Source organism: Grampus griseus, assembly GCF_964374135.1.
Source record: "Grampus griseus genome assembly, chromosome: 1".
Taxonomy (NCBI): Eukaryota; Metazoa; Chordata; class Mammalia; order Artiodactyla; family Delphinidae; genus Grampus; species Grampus griseus.
This window is the reverse complement of record NC_139017.1, coordinates 36,767,145-36,788,720: the sequence shown is the minus strand read 5'-3', so window position 1 is coordinate 36,788,720 and position 21,576 is coordinate 36,767,145. Positions and strand designations below refer to the sequence as shown.

Below are 21,576 nucleotides of genomic sequence, written 5' to 3'. Positions count from 1 at the left end.
CTACATGTGTTTTTCATTTTATGCACTGACGTTTAGAATCCAACTTCTTCATAAACTATAACTACACGCTACAGCATAGGAACAAAAAGAAATCCCTCTTGCAGAAGAGCCCCAAATCAACACAACTGTTGAAAACAAACGACCAAAATGCTTTGTTCAAATGTTATGGTTTGTTACTTCATTTAATAAAATGCCCTCATTAGACAATTTAATCTGAGGTTAATATCAAAAATAATTTTTCGGGCTTCCCTGGTGGCGCAGTGGTTGGGAGTCCGCCTGCCGATGCAGGGGACACGGATTCGTGCCCTGGTCCGGGAAGATCCCAGCTGCCGCGGAGCGGCTGGGCCCGTGAGCCATGGCCGCTGAGCCTGCGCGTCCGGAGCCTGTGCTCCGCAACGGGAGAGGCCACAACAGTGAGAGGCCCGCGTACCGCAAAAAAAAAATAATAATAATTTTTCATTATTGTACTTAATAAATTGATTTTTAAAAATTATGACAAAATGGCAGATACGTAGAGAGAAGGAAAATTCAAGCAATGAGAATCTTTCTCAGAATTCTTAGTAACGTATGTATATAGTTCCTGAGCATCCAAGAAAAGGTATCACTAGCCCGAGACATTATTAGTCCACTTCGGCTGCCTAACATCCATAAGACAAAAGAGAAGTGAAAAAATTTTAAAGTTGAAAGTCCATGCCAGTTCCACTGGGGTTCCTCCACAAAGCACAGAAGTGGAGAGGGGGCCACCTACTCCCTTAGCATAATTCGGGGACTCATCACCTAGCTCCTGCCCATGGACATACTAACACCAGCTGCTACTTAACTGCCAAAAGTCCCATTACCACAGTCAGTATATCCATGTAAAATCAACCAAGCTATACACCTTACAAGAGACACCAGAGGACCCGTCTGACACATTAGGTAGACAAAGTGAAAGTCTGGGGGGAGGGGGGGGACGGTGGGGAATAGACAGGATAGCTGGATCTACAGAGAATGGACAGGGTAAATTTTACTGTACCTTTGTACCCAAATTATATGGGGATCTACTCACTTAAATGCAAATAAACATTCAATAAGTTACTATAATAACTTATTGATATCTTGAAAGATTCCAAAGAAATGAAAAACATCAGGAAATTAAATAACTAATGTCTGACGACAATGTCTGTCTTCCACACCATGCGTAACAAACATTAATTAAAAATCAAGTGTAGATCTGTATGCCCTCAGACTGTACATAATCTCACAGTATTTTTCCCTTTTTAAAAACTGCAAACTGTGATACATTGTCTAGTTTCCCCAGATTTAACAAATGAGTCGATACAAAGGTGTGAGGTGCTTTAAGTCACACCAGAAATGCTGCCGTAATTTTAATAAAGTGCATTTTAATGTTAACTCACTTTTCTTGCTAGAAGGAATTATGCTTCTGTGCTAATGTATAGAAAAGAAACTGTCACTGAAACATCTGGTTATATATTATTCATTAGACATATATCACCTTTACTCCAAAGACTGCATAATATAAACACAAATCACGAATAAATCAAATTAAAGAGACAGACCTGACACCACATGCTGCAGGTCAGTAATAGACAAATGAAATTCCAAAGATGTTTGCTGACCTGCTCCATATTTCTATCCACACAAAGCTGGGAGCTAGCAGTCTGAGTGTTCCACACAGGCAGAGGAAAAAACTCAAAATTCGCAGTCTGTTGAATGTCTGCATTGCCTACAGTATATTAATGGTTCTAATTTAAAATCTTTCTTTGCAGCACATTTGAGGACCATCAGCATATTTTTCTAATACTCAAGCGGACTAGCCTACTCAGGCAGTTTTCCTTCATAAATTCTCCATTTCACTCTCACAACTACTATAATTTACCTCAAATGTGTATTCCACAACGGTACCTGAAGGAAATTATCTCCAATCCTTAGAAAAAGTAAGGGGCCATATTTGCTGTGTTAGCCTTGGAAAATGGAGTCTTATATAACTACCCATTATTTTACTAAAAATCACATTAAATGTACAAACAAGATTTTAAAAGATACCTGTTGATTGTGACAAGTAGAAATTTTAGGGGAAAAAAGGAATAACCAAGAGTCATATTGCTGCCATTTAAATGCTTTATAAGTCAAAGGATGAAACACTTTAAAACCAAGCTCTAACACCAATCTAAGTTATTAAAATACTCAACAACTACACTCTAATGCAAGTGAGGAAAGTAGATTATCTGCCAATTACACTAAGTATTCCAGCTGATCATCTTGGAACTACCAAAAGTAGACTGTGTGATGCAAATCACACACACATTAGTTTTAAACATAATTCTCAGTCTAAAACAATGAAACCATGTCTCAATTTTTTTACTTTTTAAAAGAAGTAAACCATATTACTACAATACCGAATGCAAAGCTACCCTTTTCACAGCAAACAAGTATCTTTACACACCTTCGAGAAACCTGACATTTTCAAACCATTTTACGACGTAAAGGTAAACATTCTCTAAAACTTCTAACAGCCAGGCAATAGATACCCCAAAAAGATTCAAGGAGATAAGCCTATAATTGGTCTTAGGGGCCAAATAATCGGAATGAACCTCAAAGTTTTAGAGACCAATTTTTACTAACAGTATCTCTGGGAGCATGGATGCAACGTCTGTAGGAGGGAAATGATCCTGACAACCAGGACGAGGGCTCCCCGGCGACAGTCGGTACCAAAGACCTCAGCGTACACGACTGGGTTCAAAACGCGAAGCTTCCATCAGAAACAAACCAAGACACCCCCTCCCCCCACGACTCCTCCGGGGCAACCTCGAGGTTTCAGAAAGCAGCAACAGATACTCCCGAGCAAGCAAGCGGCAGTCCAGGAATGTTTTAACCAGGAGGGGTCTCCCCGCAGCCTACAGAGAACCCCGACGCCGAGGAGCGCCTCTACACTCGAACCCTGACTCCAGCACCCCGGGGGGAAGCGGGCTATTTGCACAAAGCGCCCCTACCTCACCCTCCACAGTGCGGACACACACACCCGGTTGCGAGGGGGAAGCCCGGGGAGGAAAACCCTGCATTCCACGCGGTTCGCCCCCGGAGAGCGGACGTGGAGAGGTTGGGGTCCCCGCCCCGGGAGGCGAGGGGGCCGCACCGCAGCCCCGGCCTCCGCGCAGAGGAGCGAGCGGTTCGCACGAAGGAAGGAATCCCCGAGATTCGCCCACGGGGTCCTCCCCAAGCCGGACTCCCCACCCCCGCCAAGACCCTCGAAGAAACGGGAACAATGAGAAGCCGCCTCCCCCGCCATCCCCGCCCCGAGAGCGGCCGGGGGTGGCGGCGCCATCTCTCCTCACACCCCCGCGAACACACACCCCCCCGGCCCCGGGGCGGCCGTCAGCCTCCCGCAGCCACGCCGAGCTAACGCGCGGCCGAGCCCGCCGCTTCCGCGCCCCTCGCCTACCCGCCCGCCCCGCTCACCGGCTCCTGCTCCAGTCCCGGGCTGCGCTAGCCGCGGCCGGAGCGAGACTCAGGTACAGGGTGCCGCGGCTGCCGGCGCCGCCGCACAATATGGCGAGCCTCGGCTTCCGCAATGGAGCTCGGGAAATACAACAGGGGCCGCTCAATATTCATGAGAGACCGAGGGGAAGCCGGCTCGGCCGGCGCAGCGGAGAGGGCGGGAAGGAGCGAGTGGGCGAGGGGGCGGAGGCGCGGGACGGGGACGTGCACTGCGCCAGGAGGCCCGTGGCGCAAGGGGAGGGGGCGCCGCCGCGTGCTGCCAGGAGGACCCGAGCCACCGCCCCGCCCCGGGCCGTCCGGCCCCGCCCCCCGGCGCCCTCCGCGGGGCAACTGAGCCCCCGGCCAATGCCCGGATGACGACTGCGCAACTTCGTACTCGGCGTTCTCTCTCCTTGAGGTCTCCTGACCCTACCTGTGACCCCCGTTAAGCCTTCCTGGCCGGCTGCTGGGGATCGGGTTAGGACTCCTCCTCTCGCCTGTGACGCCCTAAAACACAACCAGTTAGTCTACCAAAGAGTATATAAAATGTGTATAAATTAAGCTACAAACTGAAGTAACGAAAGAGTTCCGTGAACTCAAGATATACTATTGGTGAGATGACCTGTTCTCTGGAAAAGGTAACCAACGCTACCAGATAGTTAATGTGAAGGCACTTGTGGCACGAAGGAATGGACTGCACTGGGGATTGGGCGAACTGGGTTTATAGCTTCCAATGTGTCTCTTAACTATGTGACTTAACTAAATTATATAATAGCTCTGGACTTTACTTTCCTCATTTGCAAAATGAGAGGATTGTGTTGAATGATTCTTAGGTCCTTTCCAGCTTTTGAATTCTGTAAAATTCTCTACAAGCAATGCCAAATAAATGGTATGAATTTACATAAGATTTTGGAAAAGCAAAGGAACCGTTCCAGCTGGTGTGTTCAGGGGAGATTTCCTGAGGAGCTCGGAGTCGAGTAGGACTGTGAGTGTTAGCTTTGGATAGGTAGAAAGAAAGAAGACAGGCATTAAAATATTAAACACAACACACTGTGTGCCCTACCTAACAATCCATTAAGGTAAACAAGAGCAAAGACAGTGACTTCAAAACTGTCACTAACTATCTAAAGCTTTAAATAAGAAATGACAGTTCTCAGATTCTACCAGCCCTTCAAGGTTAAGGTCTTTTTCCAATGTGGAAAAAAAAAAAAAATCAAAATAATTAGGAATGCTTCTGCTTCTACAAGGTCCACTTTCTAGAGACAGGGCAGTTGCAGAAGCATCTCCCTTCTTTGTTCACAACTGCACATGTTCAATTAATGCTGCTCATAATTCAGAACGTTTTGCTTTAGTCAAAATGCTTATGAAAATAATGTGTGGTTAGTTTAAGAAATTCAATTGATGTTGAGGAAAGTGATCATCTGTAAAAAGCATAGGAACTTTATGGATAAAAGTTAAATATGGTACTTTAAAAAAATTCACAGGACAATTGATGGAAAACTTATGGGATATCTGGATTAAATGTGATTAAAAAGCTAGACCTCAGGCTAGCATCCTTAATATGAAAGACACTACTGACAAATTAATGGAACTCATTATCTATTTTATCTCTTACTCAGAAACTTGGACTGAGTATTATGGGCCTCCCCTGACTACCTTAATCAGGAAAGGCTGTGTTATGGTATAGTAACAAATCTCCATGCCTTAACACAACAGAAGTTTATTGCTTGCTCATGCTTCATGTGAATCCGACTCATTCTATTTCAGTCACTCCAGGACTGACAGAGGGCTCCAGATTGACGGAGGGCTCACCATCTTGTAGCTGTATCACCCAGAACACAGCAACTGAGTCTCTGTGGCAGAGGAAGAAAGTGAGTAAAGAATCCCTTTGAACTTTTCACAGCCTTAGCTTGGGAAGGAAACAGATCGCTGATCACATGTCATTGGCCCGAACTAGTTACATAGCCTCCTCCATCTGCAAGGGGACTGAGTCCTTGAGCTGAGGCTGAACCGAGTTCAGAAGAAGTGGTGATGTTGGTGGCCAATACTGATGTCAGTCACCCTGACCCCACCAGTCAGCTTCTAGATATTATGAAAAAACTCTAAGAAGTTTTATTTCATAACACTAGCGCTTTTGAGTGGCTTCAAGAAAGGTATGCTTTCAAAACATAAACTCTCTGTACTTGTTAAGAGTTGATTATCATATAAATAGAAAGGTCTTTCCATTTTTCTTCCCTTTTGTTTTAATTGTGTATTAAATCAATGTCAAGTCCATAGTCAGCCTGTCAGTAGTGATTTGACATATCCAGGCTATATTCTTTTTGCTAATTTTTCGACCTGGCATGAGGGATACCACCCTGAAAAACATTTTCTACTAACACCCTGCTCCTTTGTTAAATGTACTAATTGGAAGTGATAACTATATTTTAAGCAGGAAGACATTAAATTAATACTGTATAATACTAGATGAACTCTAGTTAGAAAGTTTCTTTTCCCTCAAAACTTCAGAAGTAGTACCCTGTTAATCACATGGTGAATTGGGTAGATATCTCTGATCACAAAAATCATCTCTTTACTGGCTTTCTGCTATGGTAATGCTACAAAATTAGATTAGTTCAGCTCAGTCGACTTTTACTGAGCATCTACTATGTGCTAACACTTTGCCGAGTGCTTGGAATAAAGATATTAATGTAACTAGGGCACAAGTTCCTTAAGAGCAGAAATCTTGTTCACCAGCGTATACCTAGCACAATGCTTGGCATGTAATAGATGCTCCTTAAATAGGCGTTAAGAGAATGAAAGACTGGGAATCTTTGATCCCAGTGTGTATATGAAATAGAATAGTTCATATGAGCTTGGTTTGCCTCGCTTTACCACTTAAAAGCAGACATTCCTATCAAGATTGCATTTAGTCCCCCAGAGGCTTTCTCTGTTTAGGCAGTGTGTCTCAAATGGAAATTCACGCCTGCCTATTCTATATCCACTCCATGGATTTCTTTTCAGCTGTGCTCCAAATATCTAATTGTTATCTGCTTATCTGAGATGAAAATTGCAGACCACCAATAGTTTGTTAATAACAAGCTATGTATATATCACAGTTTACAGAACACTTTTATATCCATTATTTCACTGACTCTTCAGAACAGTTCTCCAAGGTATTATTCCTACTTCACAGAGGAGGGAAATGTGATTTCTGTGGTTAACTAACTCTCCCAAACATTGAGTTCATAAGTGGCAGAGCTGAGACTCAAACCTAGGTAATCTGACTCCAAGTCCAGGATACATTCCATTATGCCACACGTGCCTTCCCACTCTGTGCTGCATACACAACTCCAGCATTTTTCTTCTTTCTAATGGGTAAGCAGTCTGAGGCAAACATCTCCAGAGCTTCCTCTCAACACTAGTATTTATTCCAGTCCTCAATGTGGTCTACTTTCAAGAAGCCAGAGATAATGCTAAATATAATAGTATATGAACCTGATCTGTTGACAAAAAACCATCAGGTTTTGTTTTTGTTTTCTTAGAAAAGTTACTTTAAGAAAACAAAACAAAATTAAAACTAAAAGGTAGGTTAAAAGACTGGAATATCTTGGGATTTAATCACTATATATATAAATATATAAATATAAATATATATATATATATATACTGTCAAAATATATCTTCTACCAGAATCTTTATTTACCATCTTTTAGATGTGTTGTGCTTTCTTTGAAAGGGTCAAATTAAGTAGAAACATTGTAGAAAGGCCTAAAGAGACCTATAATTCAAGGTGGCTTCAGGAAGCAGGCAACTCAAGATTTACTACCTCTTCAGCTGAAAAAATATAGCTCTAGCCACAAGCTTTAGTGAAGTTTTTTTAATTTGTATTTCAACATAGTGCATTTCTTTTTGTGACACTTCCCTTTTGGTGTTTTAATTCATTGTTCCTTTTTATATTCCTAAGACAACCAAAATAATTGGTGCTACTCTTAACTCTTCAGCTTAAACAGATTAAATGAGATGGGCTGGTAGAGCTTTTGGGGAGAACTAAACAATACTGCTATTTCCCTTCTATGGAGACTTGGAATGGTATTTTATATGTCCCAGATGTGGCCACATTCTGCCTAACATCTGTTAGTGCCTTTTAGTAAAATAATGAACTAGGATGTGTTTGAAAAAAGGCAAAAGAATAAAAGTTTTCATTCTGATGCGGCACAAATAGCCAACTGTTTCTTTGTAGTTAATAATGGAGGATATTATTGTGATATCCAACTTGATATATAAAATAAAGTATGATTTAATAATTAACTGGCTTTAGTTTTCTAATGTGAAGTAAGTTTATTCTATTCAAAGAAACTTTGCAGGGTTTTTCCTTTTAAAATGTTTACTGCAAGAGATGAGAACTGTGCCTTGGCATTGATCTAGGAACACCAAGAATAATCCTGGAAACTAGCAAGGAATAGATAATTAAGATCAAAACTTAGAACTAAAATGGAAATTTCTCTGGAAAAGAAGGCTGGAAGATCCCAGGGGAAAGTACAGATGAAGAGTGCGAAATATTTAAATCAAGTTACAGCTTGCTCAAACTGCCCTTGTGGACAATTTAATTTTTCCCACTTAAAACAAGCATGGAAGAATAGTTTTTGTGGGTGAGAGAGTGGAGGGTAAAGACATTTCTTATCTAACACATTTCTTGGAAATGTTTTTCAGTAAAGAATTTAAAAGAACTGCCAGATCCCAACCATACAAAGAAAATTTTGTTTTATTTTAGACCACATCAAGATGTAGAAAACCCTGCAGTATCCATTAGCCTTTAATACTCCACAAAAGTAAACCATTGAAATATACATTGAATAACATACTGAAGTAGGTTACAATTCAGGTAAATCTGAAAACCATTCTGGTCAACCTAGAATACCAAGGTTTTATGTGTTACATCCAGGAAGAGATTTTTTCCTAAGGATTTTAGTCTGTAGAAAATTTTTTGTTTTATATTTTTTAAAAAATTTATTGAAGTATAGTTGACTTACAATAATAGTATATTATTTTCAGGTGTACAACATGGTATTTCAATATTTTTATGGACTATACACCACAAATATTATACAATATTATAAAGTATTGACTATCTTCCCTGTGCTGTACATTACATCTCTGTGTCGTATTTATTTTATAACTGCTAGTTTGTACCGCTTAAGCCTTTCACCTGTTTTGCCCCTCCCCTGCCCCCTCCCCTCTGGAAACCACTAGTTTGTTCTGTGAGTCTGTTTCTGTTTTGTTATATTTGTTCGTTTGTTTCCTTTTTTAGATTCCACGTAAAGGAAAACGTACAGTATTTGTCTTTCTCTGTCTGAGTTATTTCACTAAGTATAACACCTTCCAGGTCCATCCATGTTGTCCCAAATGGCAAGATTTCATTCTTTTTTATGGCTAATATTCCATTGTATATATTGTTTCATCATTTTTAAATAAACACATTTCATAAGTCATGCTTATAAGATCAGAATTGACTCTGGTTCCTTAAGAATTATGAGTTCTGCCACAGATGGAGTAAGATAAGATACAGGTAGCTGCAAATAAATCTTCTTGTCATAGTATCCTGTTAGGTATATACGGGTGGCCTAACTCACCTGGTTGTGTCCCTCTCCAATACTCACTCATCCTCTGATCTAATCAGCTTTTGTTCTAGAACAGTATTGATGTTCAGAGTTAGTGGATTTCCAATTCCTTGACTTCTTGACTCATACATCCTTAGCTCCAGTTTCACTTTTGGACTTCATCACATTAGCTGCCCTGTTTTGACTGTCCCTCTCCTAAAATTCAAAAGACTTCTCTGGGCCTGAGCTCAACACAGCTGTCCTTTCTTCTACATGATCCAGTTCTTAGCTATTTGCCAACCTATTCATTTCCTGACTTGGCTCTTTAATTAGGCTTGGCCATATTCTCATCTAAGCCGTTAGCTTGTGGCTTCACACATAGTGAATGCAAATTACATTACAAGAAGATGTCACAAATATAACCTGTAGACACCATGTCATTCATGGTATAGAAAAAGAGCCATCTCTGTCAACAAACAGAAAATACAGACCTCTTCAGTGGAAAAGAACAGAGAAGCAATGAGGTTGCTATCTTTAGAAATGAATACTCCAGGAATGATCTTGGGTCAGGAGAGCCCATGTTAGGAATGTCATGTGATGTTATTGCAGCTACCTGAAGAAAAATTCTGACCAACAGAAAAATTTGTTATTGGGGGACTTTCAGGTAGAACTGCATTTGGATGTTGATTTTAAAGTCTTGTCAAAACACAGTAACATTTCATACCAAGAGTAGAAGTTTAAAATGCTATATATTAATCCTAAATTCCAATTGGGACTCAAAGTTTGACTAGTTCTCAAACCACATTTAGTGTCTTTTCTCCCCAATTCGCTTGCTTAGATTAGCAGTGTGCAAGTATGTCCCCCCTCCTCCCAGAGTGAAAGTAGCAGGAGGGCAAAATGTCATTACTCATCTTTCAACACCAGTCATTATTCAGCACTTGAAACAAGGTTTTATATATTTTATGTAGATATAGATGTAGATATTGAATATATATGTGTATATATGTATATATATATATATATACATATATGTTTCTGCCTTTCTCCTAAGATACATTTGGTATACCTTTAATTAATGTTAACTACAGTTTTGTAAAAGCAGTCAATAAAAATACTTTATATATTTTACAAAAAGTATCTAACTTGATCATTACCATAACATTTAGAGAAATGCAAACTTGAATAGATATAATTTTCTACCTACCATGTTCAGGCAATTATAATACTCACTGTTGGTCAATGTTTATGAACACAGATATTGCACACTTTGTTGATGTTCATGAAAAATGACACAACCTCTTAAAAAGGCAATTTGGTCATTATCTCTCAAAATTTTAAATGTGTATATTTTTAGCCTAAGAAATCCAATTCCAGGAATATATCCTACAGAAGTACTCACACAGTGTACAAAGAAATATATACATGAACGTTAATTTTTGCATTGATTGTGTTTGTAAAAAACTTAATATAACCTACATTTTTGGCTAAACAAATTTTGGTAAATCCATACAGTAATATATCATATACCCATTAAAAATGAGACAGAGCTACAAGTACTGACGTAGAGAGGTATCAAAGGTATATTATCAAATAAAAGTTCTCGGCAATATGTTCCATATATCCCATTTTTGTAACACAGAAATATTTTTTAAATATACACCAAACTATTAGGAGGGATTGAGTATATTTAAGGAGAGGAGGACTTTAGAGGACTTTCAGTTTCTAAATTGTTTACTTTCTGTATTGTTTGAATGTTTCACAATGGAATAAAACATTGTGTTTTATCACAACAGTAATAAAGGTACAATTACATGCTTATCTGTTAAAAATGAGTGAAAATTTCAGCACATATCTACCTATTATTAACTGAAGGACTGAGGTAAAGAAAACAATTGTTCTAGATCAGGCATCATCAACAAAACAAATAAGAAAACTAGAACTTGGGAATTCTTGACTTTCTAAGAGATCTGGTAGTGTAGTGGGCTTGAAACTCAGGAATTCAAATGGCTTGTCACTAGACCTCAGTCTCTATTCCCCTAAACATTCCTAACCCTAGTTGATAAGAATTTAAGCTAAACAGGGACCAACCAATGCTTATAGAGCCCTCAAAAAGAGTTCTAGGACCAATATAATTATTTTGGGATTCTCTTCTCCTCCTACTAATTTATATCCCACAGTCTCTAAGGCAAATGTTAGGTGTCGTTTGCTATTTAGACTCCTTAGTTCTCCCTCAAGAAATTCCTACTGATTTAGCATGTGATTGCAGGAAGCAAGTACAAATTGTAGGCTGAGAATCAAATATTTGAATTTTCCATCTTATACATCTCTATTCCAGGGAACTTTTTCCCCAGATTCTTTGAGATCACCATATAGTAAAAAGCTTGGGCAGTATATTAAGGTGGGTTCAGGAGACTTGACCTCCCTCCAACTATGGCTCAAATGACCTGAGGGGTCACAGCAAAAAGTGCTATCCCCTGAAGTTGGGGAAGAGTGGGGATGGGGTTGTGCAGAAATAGAGGGACTCAGGGACTGACTGGAAAGTACAGGTGGTTTTCCCAAAGTGGCCGAATGCCCAGAGCTGGAGCCAGAATACAATACACAGGCAAGGAGAAAGTCCAGGAAAGCAGGGCTTAGGCTAATTTTAAGGGGGTGCAAGGCACCCAACCTGAAAGCTGAATCAGAGGGTCTGAAGTGAAGAACATCAGGAGTAGCTATCTCTCTGTCTCTTTCAGTTGAGAAGACGAGAGGTGAGGTGAGGAATAAGGGAAACGTACAGCATGGCTTATGTGAGCTGAGGCTGCAAATGGACACCCCGACCCTATGTCCTCAAGTTGCAGGTGGGCCAAATCTGAAGACAAAGGCAAAACAGAGAATTACTGAGTGAGGGTCATGAGAAGCAGAGGGGCAGATAGGAAAATTAGTGATGATGCCCCGAAGTTGGAAGAAGCTCCTGATATAGATGAGAAGAATCAGAGTGTGTGTTGAAAAGAGCCAGGGACAATGAGAGCTGAACATGTGATGACTGGTTTTCTCTTGGTTCTTCTAATCTCTCTGACCCTCTCTAGCTCAGTCTCTTTTGTGGCTTCTCATCATTACCCCAAACTCTAAGTTTTGGAATGTCCCAGGGTTTAGTCTTAGGACCTTATGTCCTCTTAATTTATATCCCTTCCCTTGGTGATCCTATTCAGCCTATCCTATGGCTCTAAGTACTACCCATATTGACAACTCCCCATTTTCTCCAAACTATGAACTTCTGTAAGTTTCTGGAAACTTGAGGACCTCTCCAAACTTATGTCCAACTCCCTATTCAGTCTCTCCACTTGGATGTCCAATGGGCATCTCAAACATAAAATGCCTAAACTGGACTTCATCTTTGAAATGTGAACAAAGAAAAATGTGATTGATAACTGTCCTTTTATTTGTAGCTCTAATGTCTATATTGCTCTACTGGACCCAGTTAAAAGAAATTCTTCTTCTAATTACTTAAAACCATTTAAATAACTCAAATTTAAAATGAATGTTTCAAGTATATTCACATACATGTTCATTTATACATTCCCTTAGCAAGAGTCGACAAATAACCAGAGTCAGTAATTCAGAGACATAAGACATAGATAGACCCTATCCTCAAAGAACCCAGCATCTAGTAGGGGAAACAGACACATACTAAATGTGGTGAGGCCAATAAGAGAAAGGCCACAGAAATAATTCTCCCTCGACCGCCATTATTAATTACACACTATGGAACAGCATTTTCTCTCATAAGACTCCACTCTTGGCAATATCGGCTTTAATCCTAGAAGTTGGAAGAGGTGTAGGCAGAGTCACAGCTGTGCTAATATCCAACAACCTCATAAACTTTGTATGTGTTAGGTACCGTGCTAAGTATTTTATAAGCATCATCTCATTTAATCTTTACAACAAACCTATGAGGAAGTTACTATCATCATAACTACCATTTTATGGATTAGAAAATGGAAGTTTAGGGAGTTCCCTGATGGCCTAGTGGTTAGGATTCTGGGCTTTCACTGCCATTGCCCAGGTTCAATCCCTGGTCAGGGAACTGAGATACCACAAGTCACACGGCGTGGCCAAAGAAAAAAAAAGAAAAGAAAATAGAGGTTTAAAGCATTTCAGTACTTGCCTAAGGCACCTCAAGCAATAGGGTGTGCAAATTCATGTCCTTAACCATTATTTTAAGCTGCCCTCTCACAACTGGTGGTCCTGCTTTAATTAATAAAAATGGGGATACATTTTTTTGGATATTTGTACTAAAATAAGAGAATAAACGTATGAATAATCGAAATAGTGAATATCCATTACACTTTAGTAATAATCCCCAATTACTAAACATAACTGGATAAAAAGGACTATAGCATAGGAAGTTGTGAAATGGTGGTTCAGTTTTTCAAAGCTCATAGAGACACAGCAAGGATTGATCATTTGAAGTTTCCCACTGATTGCCTTTGGAGACAAGTTCTGAGTTCTAAAGCACATTCTGTGTGAGCTAAGAATGGAAAAATCATCAGACTTGCAAAGGCTAAAAGAATAGAAGCCAAAGTCTATAGGAATACAGTCTTCCAAATTTATTATCTGTTATGCATTGATTTATCACATGTGGCGGGAATTTAAAACAGATGTGTGTTTTGTGGAGGAGACTATCCCATGACAGGGGAGAGGAATGTGACCTCAACTTGAAAGTAAAGAATCAGAACTCGTACATGGTTCAGAAGTTTCCTTTTATGCTAGTCATATAATGAAATAAAAGTTCTCCAATCATCTTTTCAAATTAACTGGGACTTCATTTCTTAATCTGGAACTTGTTGAAACTTCTGGCTTTTGAAATGCCGTTATTTTCATTGAAATGCAATTATATTTGAAAAATATTTCAAAGATCTAAGATTTTCTGAGTAACTTTTACTTAATCTAAAGCAAAATATCCTCGGAAAATACAGCTTTGATATGTAAATATTTACACATCCCTATTTTCTCTGTTCTCATCTGTAATTTCAGACATCACATTTCAATAGCTAGAATTCAATAACACATCTTTGTCTGACATCTGCTTTTTTTTTAACTGAAGCTATAAAGAAGTCTATTCTTTTCAGATCACATTTAAGTACCGAAAGTAATTTCATTTTAAAGATTATATCTAAGGGAAAAAAAGATTCTTTTCTACATTAGCCTAACATATCTACCTACAGTTATATAAACTTTCTATTTTTCAGTACTTCGAAATTATTCGTAGAGATTTCTCATAATAAGTGTTTTAGTTTGGAAACAGTCTTGAGACAAAAAATGCACAATATAGAATAACTTTGTAGTCATTCGTCTAGTTTTGAGGGAAAATTATCTTAAAAATCATTAGTTAAGCAAAAATGCTTTTCTCAAAAGTACCTGTGATTTAGCTTTCAGTTTATTTTTACTATCCATTTATATGATCAGATAAAATTTTAAAAATAATTCATCAATTTAGACAGTTTCTATCACAGGAGAAAAACTCAAGACAACTGATCATACTGTGGAGACGTCCACATGTGCACACATACATGTATATTGAACACCAAAGAGAGTTAATTTGCTCAAAGCTAGAGTGATCATTGACAGTCTAAGAAAAGCAGAGAAGGAAGGTCCCTCTCCCTGTAAGAAGTTATTGAAGGAAACTAGACACATGCCTGGAAGAAGCTACCTGAATTTCTCATTGCACGTCTATAAACTGCCAAAACGATTTGTTCATTTGTTTAACTTTCCTCAAACATGTATTGAGTACTCATTGTGTTCTGGACATTCTTCTAGGCATGAGGGGGAAAGAAAATGAAAAAGATGTATAAATGATATGTCTTGCTTAACAAGCTTAAGGTTTCTTAAGGAGGTAAAAGTGACATGCAGTGAAATGCAATACCTGGTAAGTGTACAACTGGGTGAGCTTTAACAAATGTAACCATGTAACCAACACCCCAATCAAGATATAAGACACTTTCATCACCCCTAGAAAGTTCCTTTATGTCCTCCTTCAGTCAATCTCCCTTCCCAAATAGGCAGTCATGTTCTGATTTCTATCACTATGGATTAGTGTGTCTGCTCTTGAAGTCACATAAATGGAATTATACAATACATATTCTTTTGTGTCTGATTCTTTTACTCTGTCCAGTGTTTTAGAGATTCATCCATATTGTTGTATTAGTAGTTCATTCCATTTTATTACTGAGTAATATTCCTGTGTATAAATATGCAACATTTTTTCAAAAATCCATAACCTTGTTGATGGACATTTGTGTTTGTTTCCAGTTTTTGGAGTAAAGCTGCTATTAATATTCTTGGTCAAGTTTTTGTGAATTTATATTTTCCTTCTCTTGGATAAACACCTAGGATTGGAACTGCTGGGTCATTAAGTGGGTGTATAATTTTATAAGCTCCCAAACAGTTGTCCAAAAAAGCTGTACCATTTTATACTCCCATGAGCAGTGTATGAGAGTTCCACTTGTACCATACACTTGCCAACAACTGATGTTGCCAATCTTTAATTTTAGCCATTTTAGTGGGTGTGAAGTAGATTTTCAATGTAGTTTGAATTAATATTTCCCCAATGACTAATGATGTTAAGTATCTTTTCACGAGCTTATTGACCACTTGTATGTCTACTTCTGTAAAATGTCTGTTCAAGTCTTTTGCCTATTTTTAATTGGGTTTTTAAATCCTTTTATTTTTTATTTGTAGGAGTCCTTTATAATGGTATAATGATATAAGTTCTTTATCAGGTATATGTATAAGAATATTCTCTCTCAGTTTTTTAATAGACTTTATTTTTTAGAACAGTTTTAGATTAACAGCAAAACTGAGCAGAAGGTGTAGAGAATTCCCATATACCTCATGCCCCTACACCTCCTCCCTCACTATCAACATTCTGCACCCAAAGTCCATGGTTTACATTAGGATTTTCTCTTGATGTTGTACATTCATTGGATTTGGACATACATCCACCATTATAGTATCATAAAGAGTAGTTTCATACGGAGTAGTTTTAATGCCCTAAAATTCCTGTATACTCTCCCTATTCATCTCTCTCTTCCCTGAACCCCTGACAACCACTGATCTATCTACTGTCTTTGTAGTTTTGCCTCTTCCAGAATAGTTGGAATCATACGGTATGTAGCCTTTTCAGATTGGTTTCTTTCACTTAGAAATATGCATTTAAGATTCCTCCATGTCTTTTCATGGCTTGATAGCTCATATTAATATTTCAGTGTCTGGATGTACCAGTTTATTTATCCATTCACCTACTGCAAGATATCTTGCTTGCTTCCAAGTTTTGGCAATTATTAATAAAGCTGCTATAAACATCCATATACAGGTTTTTGTGTGGACATAACTTTTCAACTCATTTGAGTGAATACCAAGGAGCACAATTGTTGGATCATATGATAAGAGTATGTTTAGTTTCGTAAGAAACTGCCAAACTCTTTTCCAAAATGGCTGCATCATTTCGCATTCCCACCAACAGTGAGAGTTCCTGTTGCTCCACATCCTCACCAGCATTCGGTTGTTAGTATTTTGTATTTGGGCCATTCTAATAGGTATATAGTGGTATCTCATTGTTGTTTTAATTTGTAATTGCTTAATGACACATACTATTGATCATCTTTTTCATATGCTTATTTGCCATCTGTATATCTTCTTGAATGAGGTGTCTGTTTAGGTTTTTGCCCATTATTTAATTAGATTGTTCTAATTAAAGAATTTGGTATATACACACATTGTGAATAGATTGACACTATCAAGCTAATTAACGTAGTTTCTATTTTTTTTGTGTGTGGTAAGAATACTTAAAATCAACTGTCTTAAAAATATGGACTGCTTCTCGAATTTGCATGTCATCCTTGTGCAAAAGCCATGCTAGTCTTCTCTGTATCATTCCAATTTTAGTATACAAGCCACTGAAATGAGTACTCAAGATTTATTTTTTCCACACATTTTTTCCGGTTGTTCCAACACTATTTGTTTAAGAGGCTTTCATATCCCATTGAATTGACTTGGCACCTTTGTATTGATAAATATTCAATTAACCGTATATGTGTGGGTCTATTTTTTATTTCACTGTTCTGCTTTACACACACACACACATTTTATTTTATGACTGTGTTGTATAATCCAGGCTGGATTCATTATTATATTTTTACTATAATTTACATATTATATTTATTATAATTATATTCATTTTAAAATTCTATTTTAAAAAACTAAAACAAAAACATTTTCATGGCTTCCTAAAAGTGTTGTGGGCCCTAGGCACTGTACACTGTGATTAAGGATAATTGGCTGTGGTAGGGATAAAGCTAGCTTTTGCACCCGTAGCCATGTCAGAGACTAGGCACAGGGGCCTATGAAATTTCTCTGTGAGCGCAGGCTGGGCTTGTAGCCCCCGAGAGCAGCAATTATCTAGTAACCTGTGATAGGTTACTTTTAATACAGTATTTTCATTTTGTTATCCCTGACCCTTCAGTAAAGTCTTTTAAATATTATGATCCTGACTTAGTTGGTCTATGGGGAATTAAGGAAAATATCTTTATCAGTCAGCGTTCTTGGTTGTAAGCAACAGAAGCTGACTTTAGCTGACGGAGTGGGAAAGGATTTTTATTAAAAGGTATGAAATAGTTTACAGAATGGTTGGAATATTTGGAACATTAAACTCAAGACTAAGCTTTTAGGAAGATTGCCCAAAACCACATTCCATGAGCAGGTCTAATGAGGAAAATGTTGCCACCACCAGGCACTAGAAGTTACAATTTACCCCATTGCAATTTTGTGCCAGGAAAGCAGTTGTACTCTTACTGCTATAGTCATTAGCCCCAATGTATTATTTGTGCCAAGAATTCAATCTTGCAGCCCCTGTACTGCTAGCACAGAGTGAGAGACTGAATGTTTCATTAATAATTATGTAAAAACACTTTGCCGCATATAAGACCAACCAAAATGTCTGAAAAGCAGAAAGTCAGGAGAATAGGGGATTCTCAATTTCTCAAGAAACCAAAAATACCACGTAATATATATACTCAAGGAGCTCACAGTTTCTGAAGGAGAGAAACATATGCACAACTACTAGTAAAACCACTCTCCTCTTTAATATTAGTGAAATGCTGTGGGAGCAGAGAAGAGAAGACAATTTCAAACAAGGAGAATTTGAGTCTTAGATCTTGAAGAATAAGCAGGATTTTGGTAAGCAGAGAATAAAACATTCCTGGATAAAGGGAACCAAGTGGGCAGATAAGCAGAGTTCAATTGCACGGTGTATTTGAGGAACTGTAAGTGGTCTACTGTGGGTGGTGGAGAGGCTGCGGTGAGGTGTGAGGCTGAAGAGGTTGATGACTATTATGTCGTGTGAACCTTACTTAAATATGAGCTCCGGAGTTCAAATTTTACTCTGGAAAGCCCATTGGAAGTTTTTGAAAACAGGAAGTAATATGGTACTCAACTTCATCACTGTGCTTGAGGTGGATTAATTATCCTAGGTTAGAGGAACAGTAAGAGACGCTGGGGAAGTGATACAAGAGTTAGATGGACTTTGGACTAGCTTACTCCAAGGTGTTTTCTGACCATAAGACTTGATCATTGGAGAGAAAAAGACAATTGGCAGAGATAGCAAATACTGGCCAAAGTACTTCAGGAATAAGGTAATGAGAACCTGGACCTGGTGGTAATAGAGGGCGTGGAAAAGAAAACACACATTTGAGAGACATATTTGAGAAAGAAAACCTGTGTTAGTGTCAGACTGAATGTGAGAAGTGAGAGAAAGGAGTCCAAAAATTCCACAGGGTGCTTGAGAACAGAATACTCAGAGTCAATGTTCAGGAAGAGCTATGGCCCTGAAGTCGGTGGATTTGCTTGGATGCTTCTGAAAAGAAAAACTCTTGAGCTCTATTGTATTAAAACAGCTTTGTTTTTTAAAACTAGTGGAGAAAGCTTTAGCCCACCAGGAAGCTTGTCCTTCCCCAACAGATGGAGTTACAAAGCTTGAACTTGGTCTGGGGCAACTCTGTTCCATAGCAACTAAACCTAGCAAGACACGTAGCCATGAATTAGAATGGGATCCGGAATGTAACCCTTAAGTCCTGGTGTTTTGCTTTGTTCCCTCTGAAGATTCTATTCTAGATATGTTAATTCTGTTCTATCATTCCTACTGTCCCCTTTGCCCTTACAATTCCCAATCCTCTCTTTTTATAAGGCTACCACTTTTCAGGTCTTGCACCTGGGAGAATACTAGTACCCATAAGGGAAGGTCAGAGAGGGTGTTCATTTGTGAAAAGGATAAAGAATTTTATTTCAGATGAGTTGAGTGTGAACTAAAGGCAAGAAATCTAGGTGCAAATTTCCAGCAGTAGATAGAAAACACAGATCTGAGCTCAAAAAAGAAATTGGAAATAGAGGTACAGATTGCAAAGTCCTGGTCAAAAGCTGAGAGTTAAAGTTGCTGAAGATTCCAATGGAAAGTGGTTATAGAGAGAGCCAGAGGGCTCTGCTGTGAAACTTGGAGCTTGGTCACCTCTATGCAGTGTAGGGAGGAAAAAAGAGTGAAAGGATCCAAGAACAAAAGAGGCAGTGAAGACAGATGAGAGAAAATCCAGGAGACTGTAGCCTCATGAAAGCAAGGGAAACAGTTTCCAAAAAAAAGAGGATCACAGTCCATATTGGTTAAAGTATTTTAAGTTTAAGAGGTTTGCCAATAACAGGGAGGCCAAAAGAAAGACAAAAAAATAATATAGAATTCAATTAGGCAGAGAGGAGATTCTTACCAAGTCACAGTAACATCTAAGGTTGTAAAATATGTTGTTTAAAAGGAAAAAAGGGTCTGTCTGAGGGCATATGCTCTGTCTGTTGGGATCTTCAGCAACTCTAACTCTCAGTTTCTGACTAGGACTTTCCAATCTGTATTTCTTTTTCTAACTTCCTTTCTGATTTCATTCTGTGTTTGATATCTATTTACTAGGTTGGAAGAAAGTGGGCAGGCAGGAGAATGACCATCACTGAAAGAAAGGGCTCAGGAAAGAGCCCTAACTTCATAATCTCTGATAGACCTCAATCTATGGCATTTTTGTGCCCCAAATTTTAGGCCAAGTAGGATGGAAAATCTGCTACCTTTGGTTGGATAAGTGATTCTGTAACCCTGGGAATATATAGAAAATTATGATATAGCTCAGAAGTATTGAATTCCCATTTTTGTAGTAGTTTAGGGCTATGTTTTATAATATTGTGATAATCCATATGTGTTTGTTGATTATTTAAATATTTAGATAAATTATGCTGTTTATTCTGTCAGATATTTGAAGTATTTGAAGATTATATAAAATTGGAAAACATAGTTTAAAATATTTTAGGGGAATTTAACTTTTTTAAACATAATTAGCTGAATATTATTAGCCTAATAACAAGTAAAAGTGACCTTTTATACTTTAAATTATTCGATTTATAAATAGAATATGTTGAACTTAAAAATGAGGTTTAACTCTTTTTTTTTTTTTTTAACATCTTTATTGGAGTATAATTGCTTTACAATGGTATGTTAGTTTCAGCTTCACAACAAAATGAATCAGTTATATATATACATATATTCCCATATCTCTTCCCGCTTGCGTCTCCCTCCCTCCCACCCTCCCTATCCCACCCCTCCAGGCGGTCACAAAGCACCGAGCTGATCTCCCTGTGCTATGCGGCTGCTTCCCACTAGCTAACTACCTTACTTTTGGTAGTGTATATATGTCCATGCCTCTTTATCGCTTTGTCATGAGGTTTAACTCTTAAAAAACATAGGGTAAAATATTTATAACATTGGATTTGGCAATGATTTTGTAGATAGGACACCAGAAGCACAGGCAACAAAAGAAAAAATAGATAAACTAAACTTCATCAAAAGTTTAAAACTTTTGTGCATCAAAGGACACTATCAAGAAAGTGAAAAGGAAAATCACCATGAGATACCACCTCACACCTGTCAGAATGGCTGTTATCAAAAAGAACACAAATAACAAATGTTGGCAAGGATGTGGAGAAAAGGGAACCCTCATACACTGTTAGTGGGAATGTAAATTGGTGCAGTCACTGTGGAAAACTATATGGAGGTTTCTCAAAAAACTAAAAATAGAACTACCATATGACCCAGCAATTCCACTTCTGGGTATATATCCGAAAAAAACAAAAAAATCCCACTAATTCGAAAGGATACATGCACCCCAATGTTCATGGCAGCATTATGTACAATTGCCAAGACATGGAATCAATCTAAGTGTCCATCAACAGATAAATGGATAAAGAAGATGTGGTATATATATACACAACAGAATACTACTCAGCCATAGAAAAGAATGAAATTTTGCCACTTGAAGCAACATGGATGGACTTGGAGAGCATTATGCTAAGTGAAATAAGTCAGACAGAGAAAGACAATTACTGCATTATATCACTTATATGTGGAAACTAAAAAATACAAGAAACTAGTGAGTATAACAAAAAAGAAGCAGACTCATAGGTA

General features: G+C 38.3%; 1 protein-coding gene and 1 long non-coding RNA gene across 3 annotated transcripts in view; one reads left to right on the top strand and one right to left on the bottom strand.

The window, feature by feature from the left end:
• The window catches only part of RNF2 (ring finger protein 2), a 67,638-nt gene extending 63,906 nt beyond the window's left edge, over nt 1-3,732 (bottom strand). For both annotated transcript variants that reach the window (XM_082673527.1, XM_082673526.1), the window contains exon 1: nt 3,460-3,732. The gene's annotated coding sequence lies outside the window, so the exon portion shown is untranslated. The remainder of the gene's footprint in view (nt 1-3,459) is intronic.
• Nucleotides 3,733-4,002: 270 nt separating this feature from the next.
• Nucleotides 4,003-21,576, top strand: part of LOC309819722 — a 56,516-nt gene continuing 38,942 nt past the window's right edge. The window contains exons 1-2 of the long non-coding RNA XR_014296460.1: nt 4,003-4,115; nt 5,245-5,348. This is a non-coding gene — a long non-coding RNA (uncharacterized lncRNA). The remainder of the gene's footprint in view (nt 4,116-5,244; nt 5,349-21,576) is intronic.